The 12,800-nt window shown below is 39.0% G+C and overlaps 9 non-coding genes across 9 annotated transcripts; all 9 read right to left on the bottom strand.

Annotated features, from left to right (window-relative positions):
• Window positions 1-786: 786 nt before the first annotated feature.
• On the bottom strand, window positions 787-877 carry TRNAR-UCU (transfer RNA arginine (anticodon UCU)). Its single transcript is given in 2 exon segments — window positions 787-822; window positions 841-877. It is a non-coding gene; the product is annotated as a tRNA-Arg (tRNA).
• Window positions 878-2,146: 1,269 nt separating this feature from the next.
• On the bottom strand, window positions 2,147-2,219 carry TRNAK-UUU (transfer RNA lysine (anticodon UUU)). Its single transcript has one exon. It is a non-coding gene; the product is annotated as a tRNA-Lys (tRNA).
• A 1,654-nt stretch (window positions 2,220-3,873) lies between these two features.
• Window positions 3,874-3,946, bottom strand: TRNAK-UUU (transfer RNA lysine (anticodon UUU)). Its single transcript has one exon. It is a non-coding gene; the product is annotated as a tRNA-Lys (tRNA).
• Window positions 3,947-5,600: 1,654 nt separating this feature from the next.
• TRNAK-UUU (transfer RNA lysine (anticodon UUU)) lies at window positions 5,601-5,673 on the bottom strand. Its single transcript has one exon. It is a non-coding gene; the product is annotated as a tRNA-Lys (tRNA).
• Window positions 5,674-7,327: 1,654 nt separating this feature from the next.
• Window positions 7,328-7,400, bottom strand: TRNAK-UUU (transfer RNA lysine (anticodon UUU)). The gene has a single exon. It is a non-coding gene; the product is annotated as a tRNA-Lys (tRNA).
• A 295-nt stretch (window positions 7,401-7,695) lies between these two features.
• TRNAR-UCU (transfer RNA arginine (anticodon UCU)) lies at window positions 7,696-7,786 on the bottom strand. The gene is given in 2 exon segments: window positions 7,696-7,731; window positions 7,750-7,786. It is a non-coding gene; the product is annotated as a tRNA-Arg (tRNA).
• A 1,268-nt stretch (window positions 7,787-9,054) lies between these two features.
• TRNAK-UUU (transfer RNA lysine (anticodon UUU)) lies at window positions 9,055-9,127 on the bottom strand. Its single transcript has one exon. It is a non-coding gene; the product is annotated as a tRNA-Lys (tRNA).
• A 1,654-nt stretch (window positions 9,128-10,781) lies between these two features.
• Window positions 10,782-10,854, bottom strand: TRNAK-UUU (transfer RNA lysine (anticodon UUU)). The gene has a single exon. It is a non-coding gene; the product is annotated as a tRNA-Lys (tRNA).
• Window positions 10,855-12,508: 1,654 nt separating this feature from the next.
• TRNAK-UUU (transfer RNA lysine (anticodon UUU)) lies at window positions 12,509-12,581 on the bottom strand. Its single transcript has one exon. It is a non-coding gene; the product is annotated as a tRNA-Lys (tRNA).
• Between the last annotated feature and the right edge of the window lie 219 nt (window positions 12,582-12,800).

The following is a 12,800-nucleotide window of genomic DNA, read 5'->3' on the forward strand; positions in this document are numbered from 1 at the left end:
TTTCAATTAGTTATAAAATAGAGGAGGGATCAAATTGACCCAGTTGGTGTTCGAACCCTTAGCGTTTGAATGCTTTTGCTACATTCGACTAGGACTCCAAGCCGCAATCCATTGCACCAGAGATCCGACCTGATTCAACAAGGTGATCAGAGATTCACAAATAAAAAGATGACCTATAAGTTGTTGACCAACTTTATCAAATTAATCGGACACTAGCTTACATTTTGAACATTGAATTGGATAAAAGATAATCAACATGTCAAACTACATGATACAGTTTGGGTAAGTCTTCTTAACCCTTGTCAAAGAAAGTAGAGCACAGATGGGTATGTAAGGACTCGATCAAGACTTTTTTGAACCATCTGTAATTGGACTTCCCATTCATTGGATCCTGAAAAGAGTATGCAATTGATATACATTTTCTTTAACCAAGCCGCCTGAACCCTGGGCCCTCAGATTAAAAGTCTGATGCTCTACCGACTGAGCTATCCAGGCTCTGAGGCAGCACCCCACAAAATGACATTATCAACATTAGGAAGTGTCCCAACTATCACTACGTTTTTTAACCCCTTGCGTGCGGGGCGTATTTTCCGCCTGTGCTGACTCAGCCTTGCGCGGAGTCATGACGGAACGGTTTCGTCATCAGCACAGCTCACCCGTAGCTGATGACGGAACCGTTCTGTCATCAGCACGCAAGGGGTTAAGATGGTTGCCGGTATTAGTACTAAATACAGAGAATATAATAATGAATTGGTACTTGGGATAACAGGGTAACAGGGATAAAACTGACTCTGGTGGGATTCGAACCCACAACCTTTGAAGATCTTTTTTACATTCACCTAGAAGTCCAATGCGCTATCCATTGCGCCACAGAGCCAATCTGCGCTGATGAGGTGCAGAGATGTTCTGAAATGAAATAATGAGCTATTAGCTGTTGATCAGCTTTATAAAGTTCATTTGATACTATAACCATGGCTATATTTTGAATATTGAATTGGTGAAATGATATTCACCGTCTCAGACTACATGATACCATTGGTAAATCTACGTACGACTTAAGTTTAGTCAAATGGCACATAATATGTGAGACAGATGTTTATTTCACAACTCCATGAAAGACGTTTTTGCAATTTTAGTAATGGAATATCTTATTCGTCATGCAGGGGTCCACAAAAAGAGCATACAATTAGAGTACTTTTTCTTTAAAGGAAACAACCCCCTGAACAGGGACTTGAACCCTGGACCCTCAGATTAAAAGTCTGATGCTCTACCGACTGAGCTATCCAGGCTCTGCTATACTCTACCTTAAAATCAGCTAAACAAATGTGGACGTACACTGAACTACACTTTGTATATTTATATAATTACATATATTAGCAATGAATATTCTAGAGTTTAATAATGAATTGATATTTTAAGCATTTGAAATTTCAGCAGCACACGTAATCCATTTTAACTCCTGAAATTTGTACTATCTCATTTTCGGATGACATAGAAATCACGTGTTTAAAATGACACTGTGAAATTAATAAAGGGCCAAATACTATTACTAACTCCTAAATTACATTTTCAGCAGTATCATTGGGAATTTCCTCTTGGGCATAGACTATGCAACATTTTCAAAGCAAACAGTCTCTGTTTAAGTAGACTTTCTTTCACTGCCATTTTGGTAAATGTTTTTGGTGATGGAGAAGCAGGATTGCTGGTTACTGTTTCAATTAGTTATAAAATAGAGGAGGGATCAAATTGACCCAATTGGTGTTCGAACCCTTAGCGTTTGAATGCTTTTGCTACATTCGCCTAGGACTCCAAGCCGCAATCCATTGCACCAGAGATCCGACCTGATTCAACAAGGTGATCAGAGATTCACAAATAAAAAGATGACCTATAAGTTGTTGACCAACTTTATCAAATTAATCGGACACTAGCTTACATTTTGAACATTGAATTGGATAAAAGATAATCAACATGTCAAACTATATGATACAGTTTGGGTAAGTCTTCTTAACCCTTGTCAAAGAAAGTAGAGCACAGATGGGTATGTAAGGACTCGATCAAGACTTTTTTGAACCATCTGTAATTGGACTTCCCATTCATTGGATCCTGAAAAGAGTATGCAATTGATATACATTTTCTTTAACCAAGCTGCCTGAACAGGGACTTGAACCCTGGGCCCTCAGATTAAAAGTCTGACGCTCTACCGACTGAGCTATCCAGGCTCTGAGGCAGCACCCCACAAAATGACATTATAAACATTAGGAAGTGTCCCAACTATCACTACGTTTTTTAACCCCTTGCGTGCGGGGCGTATTTTCCGCCTGTGCTGACTCCGCCTTGCGCGGGCGGAGTCATGACGGAACGGTTTCGTCATCAGCACAGCTCACCCGTAGCTGATGACGGAACCGTTCTGTCATCAGCACGCAAGGGGTTAAGATGGTTGCCGGTATTAGTACTAAATACAGAGAATATAATAATGAATTGGTACTTGGGATAACAGGGTAACAGGGATAAAACTGACTCTGGTGGGATTCGAAACCACAACCTTTGAATATCTTTTTTACATTCACCTGGAAGTCCAATGCGCTATCCATTGCGCCACAGAGCCAATCTGCTATAATGAGGTGCAGAGATGTTCCGAAATGAAATAATGAGCTTTAGCTGTTGATCAGCTTTATAAAGTTCATTTGATACTATAACCATGGCTATATTTTGAATATTGAATTGGTGAAATGATATTCACCGTCTCAGACTACATGATACCATTGGTAAATCTACGTACGACTTAAGTTTAGTCAAATGGCACATAATATGTGAGACAGATGTGTATTTCACAACTCCATGAAAGACGTTTTTGCAATTTTAGTAATGGAATATCTTATTCATCATGCAGGGGTCCACAAAAAGAGCATACAATTAGAGTACTTTTTCTTTAAAGGAAACAACCGCCTGAACAGGGACTTGAACCCTGGACCCTCAGATTAAAAGTCTGATGCTCTACCGAATGAGCTATCCAGGCTCTGCTATACTCTACCTTAAAATCAGCTAAACAAATGTGGACGTACACTGACCTACACTTTGTATATTTATATAATTACATATATTAGTAATGAATATTCTAGAGTTTAATAATGAATTGATATTTTAAGCATTTGAAATTTCAGCAGCACACGTAATCCATTTTAACTCCTGAAATTTGTACTATCTCATTTTCGGATGACATAGAAATCACGTGTTTAAAATGACACTGTGAAATTAATAAAGGGCCAAATACTATTACTAACTCCTGAATTACATTTTCAGCAGTATCATTGGGAATTTCCTCTTGGGCATAGACTATGCAACATTTTCAAAGCAAACAGTCTCTGTTTAAGTAGACTTTCTTTCACTGCCATTTTGGTAAATGTTTTTGGTGATGGAGAAGCAGGATTGCTGGTTACTGTTTCAATTAGTTATAAAATAGAGGAGGGATCAAATTGACCCAATTGGTGTTCGAACCCTTAGCGTTTGAATGCTTTTGCTACATTCGCCTAGGACTCCAAGCCGCAATCCATTGCACCAGAGATCCGACCTGATTCAACAAGGTGATCAGAGATTCACAAATAAAAAGATGACCTATAAGTTGTTGACCAACTTTATCAAATTAATCGGACACTAGCTTACATTTTGAACATTGAATTGGATAAAAGATAATCAACATGTCAAACTATATGATACAGTTTGGGTAAGTCTTCTTAACCCTTGTCAAAGAAAGTAGAGCACAGATGGGTATGTAAGGACTCGATCAAGACTTTTTTGAACCATCTGTAATTGGACTTCCCATTCATTGGATCCTGAAAAGAGTATGCAATTGATATACATTTTCTTTAACCAAGCCGCCTGAACAGGGACTTGAACCCTGGGCCCTCAGATTAAAAGTCTGACGCTCTACCGACTGAGCTATCCAGGCTCTGAGGCAGCACCCCACAAAATGACATTATAAACATTAGGAAGTGTCCCAACTATCACTACGTTTTTTAACCCCTTGCGTGCGGGGCGTATTTTCCGCCTGTGCTGACTCCGCCTTGCGCGGGCGGAGTCATGACGGAACGGTTTCGTCATCAGCACAGCTCACCCGTAGCTGATGACGGAACCGTTCTGTCATCAGCACGCAAGGGGTTAAGATGGTTGCCGGTATTAGTACTAAATACAGAGAATATAATAATGAATTGGTACTTGGGATAACAGGGTAACAGGGATAAAACTGACTCTGGTGGGATTCGAAACCACAACCTTTGAATATCTTTTTTACATTCACCTGGAAGTCCAATGCGCTATCCATTGCGCCACAGAGCCAATCTGCTATAATGAGGTGCAGAGATGTTCCGAAATGAAATAATGAGCTTTAGCTGTTGATCAGCTTTATAAAGTTCATTTGATACTATAACCATGGCTATATTTTGAATATTGAATTGGTGAAATGATATTCACCGTCTCAGACTACATGATACCATTGGTAAATCTACGTACGACTTAAGTTTAGTCAAATGGCACATAATATGTGAGACAGATGTGTATTTCACAACTCCATGAAAGACGTTTTTGCAATTTTAGTAATGGAATATCTTATTCATCATGCAGGGGTCCACAAAAAGAGCATACAATTAGAGTACTTTTTCTTTAAAGGAAACAACCGCCTGAACAGGGACTTGAACCCTGGACCCTCAGATTAAAAGTCTGATGCTCTACCGAATGAGCTATCCAGGCTCTGCTATACTCTACCTTAAAATCAGCTAAACAAATGTGGACGTACACTGACCTACACTTTGTATATTTATATAATTACATATATTAGTAATGAATATTCTAGAGTTTAATAATGAATTGATATTTTAAGCATTTGAAATTTCAGCAGCACACGTAATCCATTTTAACTCCTGAAATTTGTACTATCTCATTTTCGGATGACATAGAAATCACGTGTTTAAAATGACACTGTGAAATTAATAAAGGGCCAAATACTATTACTAACTCCTGAATTACATTTTCAGCAGTATCATTGGGAATTTCCTCTTGGGCATAGACTATGCAACATTTTCAAAGCAAACAGTCTCTGTTTAAGTAGACTTTCTTTCACTGCCATTTTGGTAAATGTTTTTGGTGATGGAGAAGCAGGATTGCTGGTTACTGTTTCAATTAGTTATAAAATAGAGGAGGGATCAAATTGACCCAATTGGTGTTCGAACCCTTAGCGTTTGAATGCTTTTGCTACATTCGCCTAGGACTCCAAGCCGCAATCCATTGCACCAGAGATCCGACCTGATTCAACAAGGTGATCAGAGATTCACAAATAAAAAGATGACCTATAAGTTGTTGACCAACTTTATCAAATTAATCGGACACTAGCTTACATTTTGAACATTGAATTGGATAAAAGATAATCAACATGTCAAACTATATGATACAGTTTGGGTAAGTCTTCTTAACCCTTGTCAAAGAAAGTAGAGCACAGATGGGTATGTAAGGACTCGATCAAGACTTTTTTGAACCATCTGTAATTGGACTTCCCATTCATTGGATCCTGAAAAGAGTATGCAATTGATATACATTTTCTTTAACCAAGCCGCCTGAACAGGGACTTGAACCCTGGGCCCTCAGATTAAAAGTCTGACGCTCTACCGACTGAGCTATCCAGGCTCTGAGGCAGCACCCCACAAAATGACATTATAAACATTAGGAAGTGTCCCAACTATCACTACGTTTTTTAACCCCTTGCGTGCGGGGCGTATTTTCCGCCTGTGCTGACTCCGCCTTGCGCGGGCGGAGTCATGACGGAACGGTTTCGTCATCAGCACAGCTCACCCGTAGCTGATGACGGAACCGTTCTGTCATCAGCACGCAAGGGGTTAAGATGGTTGCCGGTATTAGTACTAAATACAGAGAATATAATAATGAATTGGTACTTGGGATAACAGGGTAACAGGGATAAAACTGACTCTGGTGGGATTCGAAACCACAACCTTTGAATATCTTTTTTACATTCACCTGGAAGTCCAATGCGCTATCCATTGCGCCACAGAGCCAATCTGCTATAATGAGGTGCAGAGATGTTCCGAAATGAAATAATGAGCTTTAGCTGTTGATCAGCTTTATAAAGTTCATTTGATACTATAACCATGGCTATATTTTGAATATTGAATTGGTGAAATGATATTCACCGTCTCAGACTACATGATACCATTGGTAAATCTACGTACGACTTAAGTTTAGTCAAATGGCACATAATATGTGAGACAGATGTGTATTTCACAACTCCATGAAAGACGTTTTTGCAATTTTAGTAATGGAATATCTTATTCATCATGCAGGGGTCCACAAAAAGAGCATACAATTAGAGTACTTTTTCTTTAAAGGAAACAACCGCCTGAACAGGGACTTGAACCCTGGACCCTCAGATTAAAAGTCTGATGCTCTACCGAATGAGCTATCCAGGCTCTGCTATACTCTACCTTAAAATCAGCTAAACAAATGTGGACGTACACTGACCTACACTTTGTATATTTATATAATTACATATATTAGTAATGAATATTCTAGAGTTTAATAATGAATTGATATTTTAAGCATTTGAAATTTCAGCAGCACACGTAATCCATTTTAACTCCTGAAATTTGTACTATCTCATTTTCGGATGACATAGAAATCACGTGTTTAAAATGACACTGTGAAATTAATAAAGGGCCAAATACTATTACTAACTCCTGAATTACATTTTCAGCAGTATCTTTGGGAATTTCCTCTTGGGCATAGACTATGCAACATTTTCAAAGCAAACAGTCTCTGTTTAAGTAGACTTTCTTTCACTGCCATTTTGGTAAATGTTTTTGGTGATGGAGAAGCAGGATTGCTGGTTACTGTTTCAATTAGTTATAAAATAGAGGAGGGATCAAATTGACCCAATTGGTGTTCGAACCCTTAGCGTTTGAATGCTTTTGCTACATTCGCCTAGGACTCCAAGCCGCAATCCATTGCATCAGAGATCCGACCTGATTCAACAAGGTGATCAGAGATTCACAAATAAAAAGATGACCTATAAGTTGTTGACCAACTTTATCAAATTAATCGGACACTAGCTTACATTTTGAACATTGAATTGGATAAAAGATAATCAACATGTCAAACTACATGATACAGTTTGGGTAAGTCTTCTTAACCCTTGTCAAAGAAAGTAGAGCACAGATGGGTATGTAAGGACTCGATCAAGACTTTTTTGAACCATCTGTAATTGGACTTCCCATTCATTGGATTCTGAAAAGAGTATGCAATTGATATACATTTTCTTTAACCAAGCCGCCTGAACAGGGACTTGAACCCTGGGCCCTCAGATTAAAAGTCTGATGCTCTACCGACTGAGCTATCCAGGCTCTGAGGCAGCACCCCACAAAATGACATTATCAACATTAGGAAGTGTCCCAACTATCACTACGTTTTTTAACCCCTTGCGTGCGGGGCGTATTTTCCGCCTGTGCTGACTCCGCCTTGCGTGGGCGGAGTCATGACGGAACGGTTTCGTCATCAGCACAGCTCACCCGTAGCTGATGACAGAACCGTTCTGTCATCAGCACGCAAGGGGTTAAGATGGTTGCCGGTATTAGTACTAAATACAGAGAATATAATAATGAATTGGTACTTGGGATAACAGGGTAACAGGGATAAAACTGACTCTGGTGGGATTCGAACCCACAACCTTTGAATATCTTTTTTACATTCACCTAGAAGTCCAATGCGCTATCCATTGCGCCACAGAGCCAATCTGCTATAATGAGGTGCAGAGATGTTCCGAAATGAAATAATGAGCTTTAGCTGTTGATCAGCTTTATAAAGTTCGTTTGATACTATAACCATGGCTATATTTTGAATATTGAATTGGTGAAATGATATTCACCGTCTCAGACTACATGATACCATTGGTAAATCTACGTACGACTTAAGTTTAGTCAAATGGCACATAATATGTGAGACAGATGTGTATTTCACAACTCCATGAAAGACGTTTTTGCAATTTTAGTAATGGAATATCTTATTCATCATGCAGGGGTCCACAAAAAGAGCATACAATTAGAGTACTTTTTCTTTAAAGGAAACAACCGCCTGAGCAGGGACTTGAACCCTGGACCCTCAGATTAAAAGTCTGATGCTCTACCGACTGAGCTATCCAGGCTCTGCTATACTCTACCTTAAAATCAGCTAAACAAATGTGGACGTACACTGACCTACACTTTGTATATTTATATAATTACATATATTAGCAATGAATATTCTAGAGTTTAATAATGAATTGATATTTTAAGCATTTGAAATTTCAGCAGCACACGTAATCCATTTTAACTCCTGAAATTTGTACTATCTCATTTTCGGATGACATAGAAATCACGTGTTTAAAATGACACTGTGAAATTAATAAAGGGCCAAATACTATTACTAACTCCTGAATTACATTTTCAGCAGTATCATTGGGAATTTCCTCTTGGGCATAGACTATGCAACATTTTCAAAGCAAACAGTCTCTGTTTAAGTAGACTTTCTTTCACTGCCATTTTGGTAAATGTTTTTGGTGATGGAGAAGCAGGATTGCTGGTTACTGTTTCAATTAGTTATAAAATAGAGGAGGGATCAAATTGACCCAATTGGTGTTCGAACCCTTAGCGTTTGAATGCTTTTGCTACATTCGCCTAGGACTCCAAGCCGCAATCCATTGCATCAGAGATCCGACCTGATTCAACAAGGTGATCAGAGATTCACAAATAAAAAGATGACCTATAAGTTGTTGACCAACTTTATCAAATTAATCGGACACTAGCTTACATTTTGAACATTGAATTGGATAAAAGATAATCAACATGTCAAACTACATGATACAGTTTGGGTAAGTCTTCTTAACCCTTGTCAAAGAAAGTAGAGCACAGATGGGTATGTAAGGACTCGATCAAGACTTTTTTGAACCATCTGTAATTGGACTTCCCATTCATTGGATTCTGAAAAGAGTATGCAATTGATATACATTTTCTTTAACCAAGCCGCCTGAACAGGGACTTGAACCCTGGGCCCTCAGATTAAAAGTCTGATGCTCTACCGACTGAGCTATCCAGGCTCTGAGGCAGCACCCCACAAAATGACATTATCAACATTAGGAAGTGTCCCAACTATCACTACGTTTTTTAACCCCTTGCGTGCGGGGCGTATTTTCCGCCTGTGCTGACTCCGCCTTGCGTGGGCGGAGTCATGACGGAACGGTTTCGTCATCAGCACAGCTCACCCGTAGCTGATGACGGAACCGTTCTGTCATCAGCACGCAAGGGGTTAAGATGGTTGCCGGTATTAGTACTAAATACAGAGAATATAATAATGAATTGGTACTTGGGATAACAGGGTAACAGGGATAAAACTGACTCTGGTGGGATTCGAAACCACAACCTTTGAATATCTTTTTTACATTCACCTGGAAGTCCAATGCGCTATCCATTGCGCCACAGAGCCAATCTGCTATAATGAGGTGCAGAGATGTTCCGAAATGAAATAATGAGCTTTAGCTGTTGATCAGCTTTATAAAGTTCGTTTGATACTATAACCATGGCTATATTTTGAATATTGAATTGGTGAAATGATATTCACCGTCTCAGACTACATGATACCATTGGTAAATCTACGTACGACTTAAGTTTAGTCAAATGGCACATAATATGTGAGACAGATGTGTATTTCACAACTCCATGAAAGACGTTTTTGCAATTTTAGTAATGGAATATCTTATTCATCATGCAGGGGTCCACAAAAAGAGCATACAATTAGAGTACTTTTTCTTTAAAGGAAACAACCGCCTGAGCAGGGACTTGAACCCTGGACCCTCAGATTAAAAGTCTGATGCTCTACCGACTGAGCTATCCAGGCTCTGCTATACTCTACCTTAAAATCAGCTAAACAAATGTGGACGTACACTGACCTACACTTTGTATATTTATATAATTACATATATTAGCAATGAATATTCTAGAGTTTAATAATGAATTGATATTTTAAGCATTTGAAATTTCAGCAGCACACGTAATCCATTTTAACTCCTGAAATTTGTACTATCTCATTTTCGGATGACATAGAAATCACGTGTTTAAAATGACACTGTGAAATTAATAAAGGGCCAAATACTATTACTAACTCCTGAATTACATTTTCAGCAGTATCATTGGGAATTTCCTCTTGGGCATAGACTATGCAACATTTTCAAAGCAAACAGTCTCTGTTTAAGTAGACTTTCTTTCACTGCCATTTTGGTAAATGTTTTTGGTGATGGAGAAGCAGGATTGCTGGTTACTGTTTCAATTAGTTATAAAATAGAGGAGGGATCAAATTGACCCAATTGGTGTTCGAACCCTTAGCGTTTGAATGCTTTTGCTACATTCGCCTAGGACTCCAAGCCGCAATCCATTGCACCAGAGATCCGACCTGATTCAACAAGGTGATCAGAGATTCACAAATAAAAAGATGACCTATAAGTTGTTGACCAACTTTATCAAATTAATCGGACACTAGCTTACATTTTGAACATTGAATTGGATAAAAGATAATCAACATGTCAAACTATATGATACAGTTTGGGTAAGTCTTCTTAACCCTTGTCAAAGAAAGTAGAGCACAGATGGGTATGTAAGGACTCGATCAAGACTTTTTTGAACCATCTGTAATTGGACTTCCCATTCATTGGATCCTGAAAAGAGTATGCAATTGATATACATTTTCTTTAACCAAGCCGCCTGAACAGGGACTTGAACCCTGGGCCCTCAGATTAAAAGTCTGACGCTCTACCGACTGAGCTATCCAGGCTCTGAGGCAGCACCCCACAAAATGACATTATAAACATTAGGAAGTGTCCCAACTATCACTACGTTTTTTAACCCCTTGCGTGCGGGGCGTATTTTCCGCCTGTGCTGACTCCGCCTTGCGCGGGCGGAGTCATGACGGAACGGTTTCGTCATCAGCACAGCTCACCCGTAGCTGATGACGGAACCGTTCTGTCATCAGCACGCAAGGGGTTAAGATGGTTGCCGGTATTAGTACTAAATACAGAGAATATAATAATGAATTGGTACTTGGGATAACAGGGTAACAGGGATAAAACTGACTCTGGTGGGATTCGAAACCACAACCTTTGAATATCTTTTTTACATTCACCTGGAAGTCCAATGCGCTATCCATTGCGCCACAGAGCCAATCTGCTATAATGAGGTGCAGAGATGTTCCGAAATGAAATAATGAGCTTTAGCTGTTGATCAGCTTTATAAAGTTCATTTGATACTATAACCATGGCTATATTTTGAATATTGAATTGGTGAAATGATATTCACCGTCTCAGACTACATGATACCATTGGTAAATCTACGTACGACTTAAGTTTAGTCAAATGGCACATAATATGTGAGACAGATGTGTATTTCACAACTCCATGAAAGACGTTTTTGCAATTTTAGTAATGGAATATCTTATTCATCATGCAGGGGTCCACAAAAAGAGCATACAATTAGAGTACTTTTTCTTTAAAGGAAACAACCGCCTGAACAGGGACTTGAACCCTGGACCCTCAGATTAAAAGTCTGATGCTCTACCGAATGAGCTATCCAGGCTCTGCTATACTCTACCTTAAAATCAGCTAAACAAATGTGGACGTACACTGACCTACACTTTGTATATTTATATAATTACATATATTAGTAATGAATATTCTAGAGTTTAATAATGAATTGATATTTTAAGCATTTGAAATTTCAGCAGCACACGTAATCCATTTTAACTCCTGAAATTTGTACTATCTCATTTTCGGATGACATAGAAATCACGTGTTTAAAATGACACTGTGAAATTAATAAAGGGCCAAATACTATTACTAACTCCTGAATTACATTTTCAGCAGTATCTTTGGGAATTTCCTCTTGGGCATAGACTATGCAACATTTTCAAAGCAAACAGTCTCTGTTTAAGTAGACTTTCTTTCACTGCCATTTTGGTAAATGTTTTTGGTGATGGAGAAGCAGGATTGCTGGTTACTGTTTCAATTAGTTATAAAATAGAGGAGGGATCAAATTGACCCAATTGGTGTTCGAACCCTTAGCGTTTGAATGCTTTTGCTACATTCGCCTAGGACTCCAAGCCGCAATCCATTGCATCAGAGATCCGACCTGATTCAACAAGGTGATCAGAGATTCACAAATAAAAAGATGACCTATAAGTTGTTGACCAACTTTATCAAATTAATCGGACACTAGCTTACATTTTGAACATTGAATTGGATAAAAGATAATCAACATGTCAAACTACATGATACAGTTTGGGTAAGTCTTCTTAACCCTTGTCAAAGAAAGTAGAGCACAGATGGGTATGTAAGGACTCGATCAAGACTTTTTTGAACCATCTGTAATTGGACTTCCCATTCATTGGATTCTGAAAAGAGTATGCAATTGATATACATTTTCTTTAACCAAGCCGCCTGAACAGGGACTTGAACCCTGGGCCCTCAGATTAAAAGTCTGATGCTCTACCGACTGAGCTATCCAGGCTCTGAGGCAGCACCCCACAAAATGACATTATCAACATTAGGAAGTGTCCCAACTATCACTACGTTTTTTAACCCCTTGCGTGCGGGGCGTATTTTCCGCCTGTGCTGACTCCGCCTTGCGTGGGCGGAGTCATGACGGAACGGTTTCGTCATCAGCACAGCTCACCCGTAGCTGATGACAGAACCGTTCTGTCATCAGCACGCAAGGGGTTAAGATGGT

The sequence above is a fragment of the Lissotriton vulgaris genome, chromosome 1_2, assembly GCF_964263255.1.
Source record: "Lissotriton vulgaris chromosome 1_2, aLisVul1.2, whole genome shotgun sequence".
Classification (NCBI taxonomy): domain Eukaryota; kingdom Metazoa; phylum Chordata; class Amphibia; order Caudata; family Salamandridae; genus Lissotriton; species Lissotriton vulgaris.